At 39.1% G+C, this 6,000-nt stretch overlaps 1 protein-coding gene and 1 long non-coding RNA gene across 3 annotated transcripts in view; both read left to right on the top strand.

Moving 5' to 3' along the window:
* The window catches only part of LOC133651465 (uncharacterized), a 2,311-nt gene extending 874 nt beyond the window's left edge, over positions 1-1,437 (top strand). Inside the window, exon 3 of the long non-coding RNA XR_009826416.1 lies at positions 85-1,437. This is a non-coding gene — a long non-coding RNA (uncharacterized LOC133651465). The remainder of the gene's footprint in view (positions 1-84) is intronic.
* asic2 (acid-sensing (proton-gated) ion channel 2) overlaps positions 1-6,000 on the top strand; it is a 941,282-nt gene that overhangs the window by 584,117 nt on the left and 351,165 nt on the right. The gene's annotated exons all lie outside the window — the stretch shown is intronic.

Below are 6,000 nucleotides of genomic sequence, written 5' to 3'. Positions count from 1 at the left end.
GAGTTCAAAAAGAGGTCATAAAAGAGTTCAAAAGAGGTCATAAAAGAGTTCAAAAAAAGGTTCGTAAAAGAGTTCAAAAAAGAGGTGTCTGGAACTTGGGCAGATCCTGCCTTCTCTCCGCGTTGTAGTCCTTGGGCTAAAACAATATATTTCTGTTGATTACAATACATGAAAGAAACAGAACACCTTCATGTTGCTTCCCCCCCTACACAGTGGAGTTTTACAAGCCTTCTTCTCGGTAGGCTCAAAGACAGCTTTTGACTTCTCGCCGTGAACTCATTTCAGTATTGCGATAACTTAAAAACAATTATTCTGACATGAGGGAATTCAGGACTAAGGAGCGACATCGTACCAGGACTGGCGAGGTGAAGCAGGCGCGTGAACGTGAGGAGTTCAGGAGACAAGGCCAAGCTGTCAGTGACGAGCCTGAATACTAGCGGGCTAATTAGTAGCAGGTGTGCGTCAAGGCCCGCCACTCGCCGAGGACTAATGAACTGAAGACACAGGTGCAGACATCACAACAAGGGAAAGGCAGGATAATAATAAAACACAACACTGTTGTCACCATCCCACATGACGGGTCTGGACTCCTGTGTTTCCCCTCGGGTTGTACGGTATACCGCTACTAATAAGGTACCGTGGTACTGATGAATTAAAAACAGTATTATACCGTATTTTTCGGACTATAAAGCGTACTTAAAATCCTTTAATTTTCTCAAAAATGGACAGTGCGCCTTATAACTCGGTGCGCCTAATGTACCGAATAATTCTGGTTGTGCTTACCGACCTTGAAGCTATTTTATTTGGTACATGGTGTAACGACAAGTGTGACCAGTATATGGTAGTCACACATAAGAGATACGCGTGGACTGCAATATGACGCCAGGAAACAACACCAAAACTTTAAATGTTCCATTGAGAATATAGAACATTACACACGGCGCTCAAAAATCTGTCAAAATGTTTTTAGTACGACTTTGGTAAGCTATGACGCCGCACCGCTTGATGGATTGTCAGAGCATTAAACATAGGAGTATTACTATGGTGTGTGTACAAAGACCGCAAAATGGCACCCATTAGCAGACATATTATCTGACGTTTTGTTTCGCAATATTATGCCCAACCAACGTTTCTTACCATCTGGTACCTGCTGATGTGTATTTGGCATCTGCATAAGTCCTGAAAATGTGCGTGCGTCCACCGTTGTAGTCCGACTACCCGACTACGTAGTCAATAAGCTTCTTCTTTTTCTCTATCTTCTTGTTATGTGACATTCATCCTCCGCTGTTGCCATTTCTAATATAAAGTAGTGCAAAGTTCTTACTTCTATATGTCAGTAAACTCGCCATGAAAGCACTAAAACATACCGGTGTAGTGAGTTTACATTATTCACCCAAGGACCTTTTAGTTATTAGAGTTCCGGTCAGACGGTTTTTCAGGGGACACATTTCCTGTAATGCTGCTCCGTTATTGATTGGAGTAAAGTCTGAATGTCATTAAACAGTTAGCTCCATCTTTTGACACTTCTTCCACTCCCGTCCTTGCACGCTACACCGCTACAACAAAGATGACGGGGAGAAGACGCTGTCGGAAGTGGAGCCACGTACATAACGAACCACCATTACATGTATTTTTGTAGCTGCGGACCGGTCAACCCTTGAAAATTTGTCCCACGGACAGGGGGGCGGGGGGTTTAATTGTTATTTTATTTAATTTTTTTCATAAAGAAATACAATCATGTGTGCTTACGGACTGTATTCCTGCAGACTGTATTGATCTATATTGATATATAATGTATATATTGTGTTTTTTATGTTCATTTAATTAAATTAAAATAAATTTTTATTTCTTGTGCGGCCCGGTACCAATCGGTCCGCGGCCCAGTGGTTGGAGACCACTGATGTAGACCACAAGGAAGTGTTTTAAATGTATATAAAAAAAAAAAAAATCATAATATGACCCCTTTAATGTGCCTTATAATCCGGTGCACCTTTTGTATGAAAATAGACCTGAATAGACCCACTTATCGGCAATGCGCCTTATAATCCGGTGCGCCCTATGGTCCGAAAAATATGGTACTGCTTCTGAAAAATACCGGTATTTTTATTTTTTTCACAGGACATGATGTCATGTCATGACATGGCTGGTAAAACGAGCAGACGCGCATTTTAGGCAAAGCACACGCACGGAGCACTTACAAGCAGAAACAGTGTGGAGGTAGAAAAGGGAGAATGGGTGCATTTTGGCTTAAAAACAAACAAAGTTCAAGCTATTAACACTGAAGCGCCGCTCTGTAAGTGATGCTGAGCTCTTATTCTTGTTAGCCATTACCTAGCTCAGCAGTCCGCAGTGTTTTATCCACTTCTAAATCACTAATCCTCGCCTCCACGGTGACAAATAAAGTAAGTTTCTTACAAGTATCATCCCTGCAGGACGAGGAATAGCTAAACATTCACCGTAGAAAAGGCCTGGGCAATTATTTTGACTCGGCGGCCAAATTTAGAGAACAAAATGTGTCTATATCTATTTTTAGGAACATTAATAAACCTCACAATAATGTCTGATTACGTCTGAACTAGGGATGTCCGATAATGGCTTTTTGCCGATATCTGATATTCCGATATTGTCCAACTCTTAATTACCGATACCGATATATACAGTCGTGGAATTAACACATTATTATGCCTAATTTGGACAACCAGGTATGGTGAAGATCAGGTCATTTAAAAAAATAAAATAAAAAAATAAGATAAATAAATTAAAAACATTTTCTTGAATAAAAAAGAAAGTAAAAACAATATAAAAACAGTTACATAGAAACTAATAATTAATGAAAATGAGTAAAATTAACTGTTAAAGGTTAGTACTATTAGTGGACCAGCATCATGTGTGCTTACGGACTGTATCCCTTGCAGACTGTATTGATATATATTTATATACAATGTAGGAGGCAGAATATTAATAACAGAAAGAAACAACCCTTTTGTGCAAATGAGTGTAAATGGGGGAGGGAGGTTTTTTGGGTTGGTGCACTAATTGTAAGTGTATCTTGTTTTTTATGTTGATTTAATAAAAAAATAAAAATAAAAAAAACATACCGATAATAAAAGAAACGATACCGATAATTTCCGATATTAGATTTTAAAGCATTTATCGGCCGATAATATCGGCAGGCCGATATTATCTGAACACTGAATATTGACAACATATGAACGTCACACCCCCTCTCCATCAACGTATTTTATAATCAAGCGAAACGCAACAAAAATGCAACAAACAGCGAAATATGAACGCGAAGGGTAAAAAAAAACCAAAATAACACCTACAATCTGTTGGGGGAGTGGCTGTGCCAGAAACCTGAGGGTTCCTGGTTCGATCCCAAGCTTCTACCAACCTAGTCACGGTCCTCGAGCAAGACACTTCACCCTTGCTCCTGATGGGTCGTGGTTAGGGCCTTGCATGGCAGCTCCCGCCATCAGTGTGTGAATATGTGTGTGAATGGGTGAATGTGGAAATAGTGTCAAATAGAGATGCCGATATTATCGGCCGATAAATGCTTTAAAATGTAATATCGGAAATTATCGGTGTCGGTTTTTTTTATTATCGGTATCGTTTTTTTTTTTGGTTTTTTTATTAAATCAACATAAAAAACACAAGATACACTTACAATTAGTGCACCGACCCAAAAAACCTCCCTCCCCCATTTACACTCATTCACACAAAAGGGTTGTTTCTTTCTGTTATTAATATTCTGGTTCCTACATTATATATCAATATATATCAATACAGTCTGCAAGGGATACAGTCCGTAAGCACACATGATTGTGCGTGCTGCTGGTCCACTAATAGTACTAACCTTTAACAGTTAATTTTACTCATTTTCATTAATTACTAGTTTTTTTATGTAACTGTTTTTATATTGTTTTACTTTCTTTTTTATTCAAGAAAATGTTTTTAATTTATTTATCTTATTTTATTAATTTTTTAAAAAAGGACCTTATCTTCACCATACCTGGTTGTCCAAATTAGGCATAATAATGTGTTAATTCCACGACTGTATATATCGGTATCGGTAATTAAAGAGTTGGACAATATCGAAATATCGGATATCGGCAAAAAGCCATTATCGGACATCCCTAGTGTCAAAGAGTAGCTTGAAGGTAGAAAAGTGCTATATTTACCATTTGCTTCCCCATTTTTGGTGTTTCTTTTACCTGCGCTACAGCTGCTGTCTCTGCATCCCGGGGTCCAGACCAACAACACACAAGCCAAAACAAAACACTTGGTTAAGGTTTGGTTTCCGCTGTGTCCACGACCGCCTTCGGTTATGTCGACGTCTGTGTTTGTGTCATCTAGAAAAGCTAAGCTAAAAGGTCACGCGGAGACATATTGTTGCGAGCATGGCGCTCATGCGTGACATTTGCAGACGAGAGAGAAGGTATTGAGAAGTGACGCGGAGTACTTACATGCGCCTTAAAAATATCTCACGGCTTAGATTTGTTCTCTGCGCCACGCCGTCCCCTCACCTTCCCACTCTGATGGATTGTTGCATCCTAAATTGATGTGGGCGTAACTCCGTCTAAATGCCAGCGCTATCATTCAGAGTGAAGGTCGGCGTATGACGCTGACCTTTTTTACGCCCTCTCAGCGCTGGAAGGACACTGCTTTTTTCTTCATTCTCTACAGTACATCTTACTGTACTTACTTACTCTGCTTTAATGTTCCCAAACACAAAACTGCAACAGGAGGGTCCAAACTGTTCCCCCCGAGGACCACATACTACAAGAAAAGCACTTGGCGAGCCGACCTACCCAGTAAAAATCCACACTGCAAAAACTGAAATCTAAGTAAGATGAAATATCTCAAATAAGGGTGATATTTGCTTATTTTCTGTCAGATAAGATAATTCTTCTCACTAAGCAGATTTTATGTTAGAGTTTTATTTGTTTTAAGGGTTTTGGTCTTAAATGATCTCTGTCATGTCTGTGTGATCATGTTTTTGTTTAGTTATGTTCTGCTTGGTTTTTGGACACTTTTCAGTTCCTGCTTTCACTCCCTTGCCTTGTCACCATGACAACCAATTAGTTTTCACCTGTCCTCATGTCACGCACCTGTCTCACGTTTTACACTCGCACACCTGTCACTAATCATGTCACTGTTATTTAAGCCTGTCTTTTTCTGTTGATCGTCCTGGTGACATTATCCTTTCTACCCCTGTTACTCCATTGATCACGTGTTCCATGCCATAGATTCCTGCTCTGCCAAGTAAGTTTTTGTTTTAAATGCCACAGTTAGTGACTTTAGTTTTATGTTCATAGTTTTTGCCTTTGTGCTAGATTTGTTTTCATTAGCCAAGTTTGTTCTCCGCCTTTGTGCGCGCCTTTAGTTTTGTACCCCTTTTGTAGTTTAAAGTTAAAAATAAAGATGTCCTTACCCTCACGCCTTGCCCGCGCCAACTTTCCGTTGCATTCCGGGAAAACACAACACCCCAAGGTCCTCGTATTGACAATCTCAGTAAGATATTACAGCTTGTTGGTGAGATTTGATGACCTATATTGAGTAAAACATGCTTGAAACTGTTGCAAAGCTGTGTCATCAACACTCACAAGTATAAAACTACTTTTTTAAAGTAATAATTTATTTTTTCAAGCATTAAAAAAAAAATCATGACTTTGACACAATTTTGTCTCATAATTAAAACGGATGGACTTTGCTGTTTTATTTTCAATGAAACAATAGAAAATACGTACTCATACAGTAGTACAGTTGGCACAGTACAGTAAACTGACAGTTAATATTTCAACATTTAACATGTGACATTTCTAACAATTTTGAACATAAATAGTTCATGCACATTCAGATAAATTCTTCAAAATTACAATTAAAACAATTTTGGCCGGGGGCCCGGGCTGTGTATATGCGCGCTAATTGACTGAAAGAGCACGTACTTGGCGCGATGATGTCATGTCATCGATGGGAAAATGCATTTTTAGACCATAT

Source organism: Entelurus aequoreus, linkage group LG06 (genome assembly GCF_033978785.1).
Source record: "Entelurus aequoreus isolate RoL-2023_Sb linkage group LG06, RoL_Eaeq_v1.1, whole genome shotgun sequence".
Lineage (NCBI taxonomy): Eukaryota > Metazoa > Chordata > Actinopteri > Syngnathiformes > Syngnathidae > Entelurus > Entelurus aequoreus.
Note: the sequence above shows the minus strand (reverse complement) of the source record. Positions and strands in the feature narration are given on the sequence as shown.